A 13,068-nucleotide genomic window follows, 5' to 3' on the forward strand; every position below is an offset into this window, starting at 1 on the left:
TCCAGCTACACATCACACACTGGAATATTTACACATCACGTCTTCCACTGAAGGGTGACTGCATAGACAGGGTTTTCCAGGAGACAATGGCTTCATTTTCTCTTCTCCTGACAGAGTTCATAATGGGCTGTAATATGTTGTGTGAAGCACAATGAACATCAGCAGCATAAAGCCCAGTGGAAACCATAAATCTTGAACACATCATCTGGATTCTTAATTCCAGTCGCAGGAAAGCAGCCATGGCTGTGTAACTGAATGCTCAGGCTGTCTTAATCAGCTCTCTGACCACTGTATGTGCTCAGAGAAATAGTTCCACACCAAAAAGAGGTTTTCATAGTTTTTAGAATCACTTTGGAATGAAGGAGAATGTTTATGAAAGAGCAGCAGGGCTCTTGGGCCAGGTGAAATGCTGTGAAAACAGCCCAGCTAATGCCAGGGACCCATCTAGAGTTGTTCTGTGTATGAAATGGGTCCTGCTTTCCTGGTCATCTCCTGCTCATGTCAAAGCTGTTTCACTTCAACCCTTTCTCCTGATAGACTTGCCTTTTATATCCATGCAAGGCCATCATACCTATTTACCTGAGTGACCTTAAATCAGAGCTGCACTCAGGTCTCCCCAGATCTGCTGGAATGAAGAAATAATCAGTAAGAGCAATACTGTACCTAGACATTAAGACACTTCACTGGAAGCCAGTGCATTCAGGTCCAAGCTCCACCACAGGCTTGATGAACTCGGTTGGCTGAGCAACTTAGCTTCTGTTTTGCTTCAGACTCCCCCTTTGCCTCTTGCCTCTTGGGATTCCAAGCTCTGTAGGACAAGAAAAATGTTTCCCTGAATGTTTATTCAGCAGCCAGACTTCATCGTGGTAGGGACTGAGGGTTACCATCTACTGCAAGGAGCTGTTATCTAACCAAGCTGTCTTCAACCTGTTTGGGACAGTGATTTACTATCTGCAAGGGAGGTTCTGGTAGACAGAACACGTTCTGACCTGACTTCACACAGAGACCATTACCTCGTGCTGGAGTCTGACTAGATCAGGAGTGCAGACAGCAAACCTCAAGTACCCAACTAGCTAAATAAATAAGGAAGCAGTATTTCAGTCACCTGTGAATTCTTGTCTTCAAAGACAAGCTCCAGCTTCCTCTCCCACTTATGGCCCTGAGAAGGAGCAGCAAAATCCAGGGAATTAATTGTTTGTGTCCAGTTTTGCTGGTGGTGTTGGTTTCCCACGATGGTAGCACACATGGACGCGTGTTCCTGCTGATACTAACAAGAAGAATACAAGATTAATATCAAAAGTATCTATGTTTTAGAGTTATTCATTGTGGGGGTTTTGGTTTGCTGAATAAATTTGGCAGCTTCTACACACAGGTCTCAAAGCTCATTTCAAACATTCACAAAACACATTCCTAACACCTCCATAAATCAAAGTTTCATCTTGGTTTCCAGCACGTGTATTTAATTGAAAGTGTCATAGCATGCGCATGGAAATCAGGATTGAGATCAGGAGGCACCTCACTGGTCTTAGCCAAATCAGAAGCAGGTAATAACCACCTAGTCATTACCAGATCTTAACTTAAGAACTCAGGGGGACAATTATCTCAGTTAACCTGACCTCCTGCACATCACAGGCCACAAAAGCTTCTGGAGTAACGCTTGCAGAGAAAGGGCCAGAAAGTTCCAATAATAAAATGCCAAGAGAAAGAGAACTGTCGCTGCTGCTCCTAGTCACAAGTCCACCTTGGCCACGCTTCCCCAAGGGACAAGCACCAGCTCCCGTGGGCAGAACCAAGGCTGTGCTTTGCTCATAAAACTAAGGAGCTAGGAGAGGAAAAGAACAATTTGCTCTCATCTGGAAGCCAAGACAGGTCCCTCTGCCACGGCTCTGCATCAAAGAGCTGCCAGGTCTGGGAAGAAAAGCAGAACCAAGCTTTTAAAGTTCTTCCACACGCATACAAAGCCCAACAAATCCCTGAGTTTTCCAGTGTGTGCCCAACATGCTCTCACTGCTTTTCCTCCTTTCCCTCTGCAGCTGCAATCACTGAAGAGCTACCATAATACTCACTGGGAAGTATTAGCTCTTCTCACTGGGTTGCTGAAGGTTTTCACTCTTCCTTTCCCACATTATTTATTTAGCAGATATGCTTCTAACAAGCAATACATAAATCGAATGGGCCCCCATAAGAAACCAGTGAGACAAGACACAGCAGAGAGCTGCCTCCTCAACAGTTCTTCCCAACCCTTTCAGCCATGCTCCCATCGGAACTCCCAGCAGCAGTGATACATGCTATTTCCATCTTTGATGGAAATGAACCCTGCTGGGTTACATAAACATACATAGCTCAAAAGATGTCACAAGTCTGACCTCTGCCTTTCTTTGCTGGATCTCTCAGTGTATGACGCTGGCTGTCGAACAGAATAAATGACGGGATGCACAGAGAGCAACATCAATGAGACCCAAGGAATTCAGGCCAAAAAGAGACAACAAAAGACTGTGGAAATGATCTAAGGATGTCACTTGGCAACTGCAGGATTACTGTCTTGGTTTAGATGTATTGGGTTTGAAAAGCTGATAATTGTTCATGTGTGCCAGTTGAGATTAGACCAGCTGTGATGGTATCAAAGGAGACAAAATCTTTTTCCACCCTTTCCAACAAGAGGGGCAAGACCATGCTGGGCAACATCTCTTCTTGTGCAACTCCACTAAAACAATGGAGTTTTAGCAGTGATGAATTTGCTTTATTGGGTTTGTGGGACTAATGCCAAAGCTGTGATAAACGCGCTGCTGTCCGAGCATCTCTGCTCTGAGTTGTAAGGTAAATAATGCTTTGATATGGTCTCTCTTGCAGACAAACATCTGGATTTCTACTCTTTGCAATTTAGCTGCATAGCCAATGAAGATATTATTGTTGCAAAAAGCATTAGAGGTTTCTATAGCGCTGGCCATACGCAAGTGATCTTCAGCAGAACCAATTTTAAAAGGTGGTTTTAGTGCTCACAGAAAAAAACACGAGAGAGGTACCTCATCACTGCTACTTTTTATGCCACTTACTGGAGCGAGGTTCTGCTACATCAGCTACCAGACAGTTGTACAGATAGTCCCTGGAGGGTTTTATAGGTCTGATATGGGGAAAAGAACAAAGTCTTACAGGTCTTGATGCCAGCAAACATCAAGAAGTGATATGCCAGTACAAGGAATGCTGTACTTTGGTATGCTGCTTTGTTGGTATGACAGAAGCAGAATTCTCCAGGAAGCTAAAGCCTCATGGCCCGGCTTAAAAAGCAGTAATTCAGTTCTGCAGCAGGGGAGTTCATTCCCCATCAACTGCTACAACTCCACTGACAACAGTAGCCAGGTCACTGCCTATTTTCTAATGTTGGGAATTTGGATCTAATTAGAATTGGACTGAGACCACCAACTGCTTTCACTCAAGTTACACATCAACGTTCATTCGTTTCTATCGGGAATTAGGCCTGGGATGAAAAATCCTACCCAGTAACTCACCAGCCATTGTGTTTTCAGCTTCCAAGGGAGCTATTTTTACTCCTTCTCGATGGAATAAGACTGAATCAAAAGACTTTCTTGAACACACGGCATCTGACCCGTGCTCAGACAGTAAACTCTGCAAGAGAAATATGTTTGGTTTCAGCTGTACTCTTTCTTTTCCTTCCTTATTTCGGGGTCTTTGCATAGAGGTCAAAGATTCAGGGTCTCCCTTGTGCTGGAGAGATGGACTACTGCAATGAAAGTGCTACTGGTGGCAGGTCCCCTCCCTAGGAACGATGCTGCCATTAATGCTGGGGATTACTCTGAGCAATTTCTAGTGTCTGCGTGTTTAACCGCCTCGTTTTTCTCATTAGATATCACTACTTCATTTCTATCTTCTCAACTGTTAACAGTAAGGCGATTAGCACTGTCCCTACACCCCTTTCCTTCAGTCCCTTGCAGATGTTTCTGATGAGAAAAGGACCTCTGGGGACTTGTGTCTAAACTTCCTGTTAGGGTGAGAAAGAGATAAAAGCACGGGCCTGATCTGGACTGCTCTAATTTGATTCCCAAAGAGGGAAATCCCTTTTCATTTCATGCATCCTTATCGCCCCAAGCAGTGCAGCTGTGCAGTGGAATTAACCTTGGAGGACACTGCCGAGTTACACAGAGGAGCATCCTGCATGGGACTGCCCATGACTCTACTTTCCCACTGCTCCTCTCCCACCGATCCTAAAAAGATGCAGCTTCTCCCCTTGACACCACTTGGAGGTCACTGTTGGTTCTAGCATGAAAAGGAAGCGAGTTGTCAGTATTAAAACATAAACCATTGTAACTTATCACAGTCCCAGCATGTTGTTAAGTCTTTAGCAAGCGGTTTTCAACTTCACACTGAAGCAATGAAACGTGTCCTTAGACTTCTGTAGTAGCTTAGAGGGGCTACGGAAGGGACTGCTCTATCTACATCTAACTTGCCTGCTTCTCTAAGTATGTTCTGTTGTTAAACATGGATTTCTGTAAGACCTAAGCTGCTGCTAAAACAACTGCAGATCTTTTTTGATGATTCATACTTTAGACTACCATCTAGGTCCACCGAGTGCGTGAAGCACAAAGAAACAAATACGTTATTCTTACCTGTGGGGTGCTTTGCCTCAGCATTTTGCTTCTTCCTGCACAGCCCAGTGTCAATCCTGGTTCCCATAGAGAAGCACTCCCAGCAGAAAGGTACCGCACCGTGGCTCTAGCAGGAGAGACGTTTCTTTCTGACACGCTCGGTGGCAGTCTCGGCTCCCAGGCACAGGACAGACCATGCACAAGCGAAGGGAGACGCATCTGGCTGTTCAAATTTAGAACATATGGAAACTCAGTAGGAGCCACATGACTTTGAGCACCATGAACGAGGAATGCAAGACACTAAGAGAGCAGAAAGCAAAGTGAATTAAGGGGCAACGTTTGGCTTAACTGATATTAATGCCACGATGTCAGCCTGACATCTTAAAATATACACCATCACCTGCTTTGTTGTGGCTTTGAGGGAAGCAGAACATGTAGGAACACTAATGCCACCAGGGTGAAGAGCTGAGATTGCTGTCATTCTGTGTAGCACTGTAGAGTAAGAAGCAGCACCCAGGACAGAAGGCTCCCTGCATGAGATATCGTACTGGGAAATCATATTCCCAATGGACAAGTGGGGAAGGGGAACCGAGTAGCGGGGCAGAACACCAGCTATGTCTCAGGACCAGTCACTCATTGACCACTGCACCATTCACGCAGTCCACCGCCATTCCAGGACAGCTGTATGAGAGGAAGACATACATGTGTGCAGTTCGTGTGTCCTCAATGTAAAAAGGACATGGAACTGTTGGAACAAGTCCACAGGAGGCCACGAGGACGATCAGGGGACTGGAGCACCTCCTGTATGAAGACAGGCTGAGGAAGTTGGGGCTGTTCAGCCTGGAGAAGAAAAGGCTTTGTGGAGACCTCAGAGCAGCCTTCCGGTATCTGAAGGGGGCCTATAGGGATGCTGGGGAGGGACTCTTCATTAGGGTCTGTAGTGACAGGACAAAGGGCAACAGGTTCAAACTTAAACAGGGGAAGCTTAGATTGGATAAAAGGAGGAAATTATTTACTGTAAGGGTGCTGAGGCACTGGAATGGGTTGCCCAAGGAAGCTGTGAATGCTCCATCCCTGGCAGTGTTCAAGGCCAGGTTGGACAGAGCCTTGGGTGGCATGGTTTAGTGTGAGGTGTCCCTGCCCATTGCAGGGGGGTGGAACTAGATGATCTTAAGATCCTTTCCAACCCTATTCTATGATTCCATGCTCTGTTAACAGATGAACCTGTTACATCCTTTTTCTCCCAGTCAAAATACAGACAAGAGAGCCTTTCTGCTTTAACTGCATTTGTGGGGAAGGAAAAAACCCACAGACTATTTTGTTCCCCATATATTAGTGTGTTTTTCCCAGGTTGGGGGAAAAAAAAATCCACCTTGAGAAAATAACACCTTGTTCCTGCACATATTGGCACTTGCACTGCTTCCATGTCATGTTTGCTCTGTCAAAACAAGTTTTCCTCACCCCTCAGGGTCAACCCAGCTTTTGAAAACCAAGCTGTCGTCTCCAGGCATCATCACTAGCGGTAGCCAGATAACAGACTATGAGTTCACATTCCAGAATGGTTATGACTAGTGATGAATGAGCCAGCTCAGAGACAGAAGGAATTTCCTACAGGTTACACTGACCTTCCAAGAAACGTGTTTGCCTGACTTAGTGAAGGCAGCAAAGAGGACACATGAGTCCAGAGGGTTGAAGGAGGAAGCGAGAAAACTCTAATTACAACAGAGGAGACAGTGTGCAGCACAAATCATTCCTGTTCAGTGGAGCTGTGTCTGTTCCCAGAGTGCTGCAGGTGCCTTACCAAAGTGGAAGTAAAATAACAATATATTAAAACAACATGAAGAGACTGATATGGTTTTGCTGCTGTCAACAGAGGAAAACTGAGGTAAACGCAGCAGACTACAGGAGGATAAGGAAGAAACATGCTAAATGGTGTAATGGTTTATGGCTATTTGGCCTGTACATCACAAGCATCAGGATGACAGGGAGGTTGTGAATGCTCCATCTCTGGCAGTGTTCAAGACCAGGCTGGACGAGGCCTTGGGTGCCATGGTTTAGTGTGAGGCGTCTCTGCCCATGGCAGGGGGTTGGAACTGGATGATCTTAAGGTCCTTTCCAACCCAAACTGTTCTATGATTCTATGACAAACCATCATGGTACCCAAAGCAAACCAGGCTTAGTGTTTGCTCCACACTGTCATAATCCTAACTCTATAGGCTTCCTACCTGAGGTAGGAGCCAGGCATTGGAGCATGGAGAAAGCCAGAACCTATATCCATAGCTACGCCATCGCTGCTGCAACTGCAGGCATGTTATTTTGATACCTTTGGTGTATTTGAATACACACCATGCCAAACAAGCAACAAAATCTATTCCAAATGTTGCATTTCAAACACCCATAGCTATAGTCATGAGATTATAACAAATCCATCAATTGATAATACCTGCATTCCCAGAATTCCATCCACAGTTCTGGACCGTTCAGTGTACCTAATAAGCATTAATTCACCATTTATCACTAGCACTTGTAACCATTGCTTAAGTATGAATTACTCACCTATTAGTCAGCCTAATATATATCCTGTCAGTCCCACCTGTACCCTTCTCTAGGCAGAGCCAGCGCTTGAAGCCTGATGTGAGTTTTCCAGTTCCTGAAAGGTCCACAGAAAGCACTTTCTACCTCTGCTGAGGTAGCCCTGAGAGAAGACTCTACAAAAGGTACCACATTAAACTACAGATGCTGTTATGAACTCAGGATGAGTTATTCCAATGGTGTCAATCTCTATAGCTTTACTAATCCGGCATCACCCAACACCCGCATCCTTCTTATGCATCAGCCCATTTATTGGAGACAATAGTGATGCAGGAGGCACTGAAGAATGTAAGATTATCTTTAGCACTGGTGAGTTTAAAATGTTTCATCCAGGCTGAGTTTTTGACAAATTAAATGTACTTATTGAACTGAGGAAAGAAATGGAGCCTTCAGGGCGTGCGCCCTGCTCCAGTTGTATGTAAGATGTTGGATTTTGCAGGTATCTTCCAAACTTTGGAATCTGGAAGGAGGAAGATAAGGAAAATGTTTTCACTTACAAACTGCATCTTTCCCCCTTGCCTGACACAAAGCCTGTAGCTCCCTCCTGAAGCAGAAACATGCTGAGAGAAAAGTTTTGACTGTGCTATTTTAGGATTTCCTTTCACAGCAAGAAAAAGGGAATGATAAAACCCCCCTGAACTTCAATAAACATCTCTGAGGGAAAGTTCAGATCTGTGCTGGCTGCTTTCGGGCCTGATGCCTATAATTTAAGGGGCAAGGAAAGCTTGGTTTCAAGCAAAAAAGGGCAACATTAGAAATAAACAGATTTGTTGCCACGAGCGAAGTTTGTCCTGCATTGCAACACAGCACCTGGAACTCCTGAACTTCTTCCTGGAATGAGCAGAACAACAGAAATCACTTTTTAAAATATTAACGTGCATCTAATGAATATATATTCAGAAAGGTCATTAACAACAGCAGTGACGTGTATTTGTGATCATTCTCCACTATGAAGCTCTTCCCTGTGAGGGTGCTGAGGCGCTGGCACAGGGTGCCCAGAGAAGCTGTGGCTGCCCCATCCCTGCCAGTGTTCAAGGCCAGGCTGGACACAGGGGCTTGGAGCAAGCTGCTCTAGTGGAAGGTGTCCCTGCCTGTGGCAGGGGTTGGAGCTGGAGGAGCTTTCAGGTCCCTTCCAACCCAAACCAGGCTGGATTCTGTGATGATTCTATGATTCTTCAGCTCTCTGCTGCATAGGCATTAAGGGAGGTACCCTCTTACTGGGTATTAACTGACTTGCCCTGGTCAACAAGTACCTTCTGAAGGACTTTCTGCATGTGAGTGAAAGGTTCATTTCAAGTCTTGCTGAATGAGGGATACTCAGTTTAAGAAGCTAATGCTTAGCCACTGCTACAACTAGGAGGAAGCACCAGTTTTGGAAGAAGGACAGATCTTTGGCCCCTGAAGCAGCAACAACCCTGCAGAGACCCCTGTTTTAAGTCCCTGTGTGCTGCAAACACTAAACATAGCCATCTCTTAGTAATACTGAAAAAGAACGCAATAAATGAAACTATGAAAACATGACCCAAAGTGAGAAGACAGAAAGGATGGAGGCCAGGATGCTGTCCTTACCCCTAATAGCCACACTGCAGCACAGCAGTCAGTTCAGCTGTGTTAATATCACTTTTCTTTGAGTGCTGCAGCCATTTCTACTCCTCTTAACCCTCAAAGCTTCTCCCCCTCCCCACACACTACATCCCATCATATGACTAATGAGTTTGACCCTTCTTCAACCCCTATCTGCAGTCTCTCCTGGCTCCGTCCCTGTTTGCTTCCTGCCTTTATTAAATCAGATGGGCTGTGTGTTCTCCGAGTCCCAGAGCCAGAGGAACACAGAGAGACAGGGAACTAAGGGCCATCCCCAGCCTGCCTCCGGGGCTGTGTGCCTTCATTTCCTCACTATATCACTGCATGGATGTGCCACTCCATCATTTACCTCGCTCTTGTGATAAAATCACTACTTCCTCCTACTAGGAGGAGGAGGAGAGAAATGCAGGCCTCTTCAGAACGGCACTCTACACTGCATGACTGCACTCTGGGGATTCAGAGGTATTTATTATTGCACTGCCCTACTGCAGCAAGGGCCATTCCTTCAGCTCTGTCCCTTGCCCCACTCCTCATTTCTCTCTTCCAGTCCTTTTCATTTCCCTGCACCTTTCACCTTTGCCTTTCTTCTTACTGTTGTGTTGACTCACTCTGACCCTCTCTTACCATCAGTTACCCATCTCTTAAAGGGAGATGATAACCAAACATCTGGCCACTGGATTTCTACCATTTTGACTCTGGGATTAGGGGGCCTTCTGTTTCACTGGATGGTTAGTTCACTCTCCTTCCTCACTTGGGTTTAGATAGGACTAAGAAAATTGGTACAAAACTTCATTTGGAAATGACTTGTTCTTTCCACCAGAAAGCTCCAGAGGAGCTGGGTTAGTCCACCTCACTTCTCACATCAGCTTTGAGATGTGTTTGAGCCTTGGCAGACCAACCTACTTGGACTTCTGCAGAACTGAGGACCTGAAGTCTTCTAGTCCTTGTCTCACAGGAAGCCCAACACTTGGGCTGCTCCTGATGATGGGTCCAATACCTGTTAGAGCATGTTTGCAAAAGCTGGGTATTTCATTTCTGGTCTGAGCAAACCCAAATGTAAAACTATCACCAAGCTTCACAAAACCTGAGCTACTTCTTTCTGCATTGCTCCAACCCAGTATTAATACTGCTTATGGTATTACAGCCCAAGGCTCTGATGCACCTGACGAGAGCATTCACCTATCTCCAGTCCTGACAACATCTGACAGTTAAAGGCAGAGAAGTGAGAGATTTGTGTCACCCATTATAGTAAGTGGGACTTGAAAGTAGATCCTGGAATTGAATTCCACACTTTCTAGGGTGGCGGATGTATAAATACTGCATGGAAGATCAATAAATGATTACTAGCTCTGTTAACAAGTGGCTAATGTCTTGTTACAGACTTTTATAGAGTCCAGTTGGTCAATAGGTTGCATTTAACCATGACTTATGATCACCTATATCACATAATAACCATGCCTGTAATATGCTTACACAGTCTATTCATCATGCATTAATCCTTTTAAATTTATTTATGAATATACTCTTACTGTAATGTTTCACCAAATGGAATAATAACAACTCACAAACGAAGAGCTATGCATTTTGCTTTTGCAGCCACATTTTCCCTAGCCCAAGGAACAGATTTTGAACCAAAGCTTTAGGTCAAACCCACCCCTGGCGATTAGATCCAAAGCATTAGTTCAGGGTAAAAGTATTCAGAGTCTCCCTGAATTCAGTTAGCAGGAACCTGCATCAGAGACTTTGGAGGACGACAGCAAAGGAGGAAAACCACGGAGATGTATTCTCACAGACAGGACAGGTTCAAAACCTCTGCAAGCACCTGGTTCCATTAACATTAGGGCCCTGCACACCCTTCAGAGAGCAAAGGCATTAAAACACAAGACATGATATCTACTTTCTTACCCTCCTATCACCGGAGTGGTGAATGCAAATATCAGCTATTGTATGTATAATTGTGAGGAGTGTCATGTTTTGCCTATCAGCTTCAAAATCAAGCAGTTGAAGGGTATTTCAGAAATGCTTAATGGGATTTTCCCACCAGTAAACCCTCTGCTCAATGGTACATTTTATAAAGGGCAGAATCAAAATCTCATTTATGGACTAAGAAGGTTGTACTGAGGGTAACATTAGGGGAGGCTTTGCCAGAGAAAACAGAAGACTTAATAAGAGAAAGGCTCAAGAGTATTAGTAAGAAAAGTTGTGAGCTGCCTACAGGCTTTTTCTCTTCTGCTATCAGAGGGAAGAAAAGCCCCTGTGGTTGATTCATTATGCCGTTTCATTTCTTCATATATAATTTACATGCAATGTAAATATGGTAAATTATTATTTCTGGATTGCATTCTTGGGCCCTGATCCAAAGCCCACTGAGGCTGAAAGACAGACTTTTAGGTTGCAAGAAATCAAACATTATTGAGAAAGAGGCCTATTATACACCGGTACTCAGTAGAAAGGAGTTTCTATTCTAGCAAGGGTTAAAGACTCAGGCCCCAGCTCAGCAAAACGTTAAGTACATGCTTAACTTTAAGGTTACACTCAAATCCCTAGTGGATCTAAAGCACATGCTTAATTGCTTTGCTGAATCAAAGCAAGCACAGATTTTTATCTGAATTTAACTGCAACTGTAATCTGGACTACCGGGTAGCTGCTACCACAAGGAACCTTCCTGAAGAGCTTTGGAACTTTCTCATTCTGGATCCACCCAGCCCCCCAAAACCCATAAGGAACAATGACAATGACTGCAATTGGTTTTCAAGTTCAGGGGAAGGAAAAACCTAAGCTCTTTATCAATTCATAGTTACCAATCTTAGTTATCTGTATCAGTTATTAGTTCTTAGACAAAGGCTTGCATCAGTTCTTCTTTTACATTAACTTCTCTGTTCATCACTGCTGCTTTGATTTTCTCATCTTGCTGCTCCAAGAGTTCAGTGGGTAAATCCTCCTATCTCAGAAGCAGAAAAAACTCCTTCTCTGGGTGGCAAAGCACAGCCAAGTGTCTGAGATCTCTGTGCCTTCTGATCCCAATAATCCAGTGTTGGAACAAGATGACCTCAAAGGTCTTTTCCTTTAAAATCTTACAGACTTTGCAGTTCTTTGGGATAAAAAGCAGTAATTCAGATGCTGCTTATGGCATACTACTCTCCCCATCCTTTGGCTTACCTTCATTGTCTTGCACCAAGGTGCGAGAACACAGATGAAGGAACGGTCTTCACCTCCTAATTCAGTGTGATACATCCCGTTTCTCTGTAACTTCATTCTCCCCACACTTGAATCTAAAGGCAGCTTCACAGCTTTCCATCCTCTCAATGCTTTTTGTCAGGTGATGAGAAACAATCAGTTCTTTTCCTGAGGTTGGGAATGGAAAGTCTTGCAAGCTTAACCATGGACAAACCAGTTGGTCCTCAGGTTCCTGTGCAAGTCTAAGAGGCTGGTCTGCTCCCACATAGTGGCTTTCATTTCTTTAATGGTCTTTTCACAATCCATAGTTCCAATCTCACCAACCGGGTCACAGAATTTGCCTGGGATCCCACAGAAAGTCCGTGGCAAAGCAGTGTCAATGACTTGCTCATAAATCCAGCAGTTCCTAGGTTTGCACCCCAACACTGAACCATCCAGCTCTACCACGTCCATTGCTTTCAAACTACTCCCAACAGGGCCTGCTCAGAAAGACAGGCACATGCCTTGCAGCTCATGTCTTGCAGCTTAAGAGTTCCAACCTCCCTCCTTTGTATTTCTCCCTAGGGTGTTTTCAGAGTGACTGCCAGGTTTTCTCCCTTGTATGTAAATAGCAAGTCTATAAGAGTAAGAATGGCTGCAGAAAGCAGAAAGCAACTTTACATCTCACGTGTGAACCCAAGTGTTTCATCTCAGGCTCCCTGCTCAAGCCTTCTTCTTACCCTGCAAATGCATAGGTTTGAGAGTGCACACACGGTGCCACAATCTTTCAGCACTCTTCAGGTGGCCACGGCTGCTGCTGCTTTGGGGAATCTCTAGAGAAATAGTCCAGAGCTGTGCAGTGATTTGTTAACATCATCAAGAACGAGGAGAGATTGCAGGGGAGAATTCACACGTATTAAAAGCAGAGAGACACCTGTGATCTGTGGGCTGGAGGGCTTTCAAGGTTACCACATGCCACCGGATTAATCCCAATAGTCTGAAGGTAGAGGTGAGAAATGTTCAAATTATTTGATTAACTTCAAAAGGGGGGATTTTGACACCTCTACCTTTTGGCATCCCCACTCTGTCCCCAGCCAAGAAGAGTCAGAAAACTTCCAAGGAAGCCAGCTCCTTT

General features: G+C 44.7%; 1 long non-coding RNA gene across 1 annotated transcript; it reads right to left on the bottom strand.

Moving 5' to 3' along the window:
• Positions 1-718: 718 nt before the first annotated feature.
• Positions 719-4,680, bottom strand: LOC130600233 (uncharacterized). The gene is made up of 3 exons (XR_008972401.1): positions 4,623-4,680; positions 1,106-1,261; positions 719-808 (listed from the first exon to the last, which is right to left on the bottom strand). It is a non-coding gene; the product is annotated as an uncharacterized LOC130600233 (long non-coding RNA).
• Between the last annotated feature and the right edge of the window lie 8,388 nt (positions 4,681-13,068).

Source organism: Pezoporus wallicus, unplaced genomic scaffold, assembly GCF_028554395.1.
Source record: "Pezoporus wallicus isolate ANWC-B61680 ecotype Strahan unplaced genomic scaffold, APGP_CSIRO_Pwel_v1 contig_6401, whole genome shotgun sequence".
Lineage (NCBI taxonomy): Eukaryota > Metazoa > Chordata > Aves > Psittaciformes > Psittacidae > Pezoporus > Pezoporus wallicus.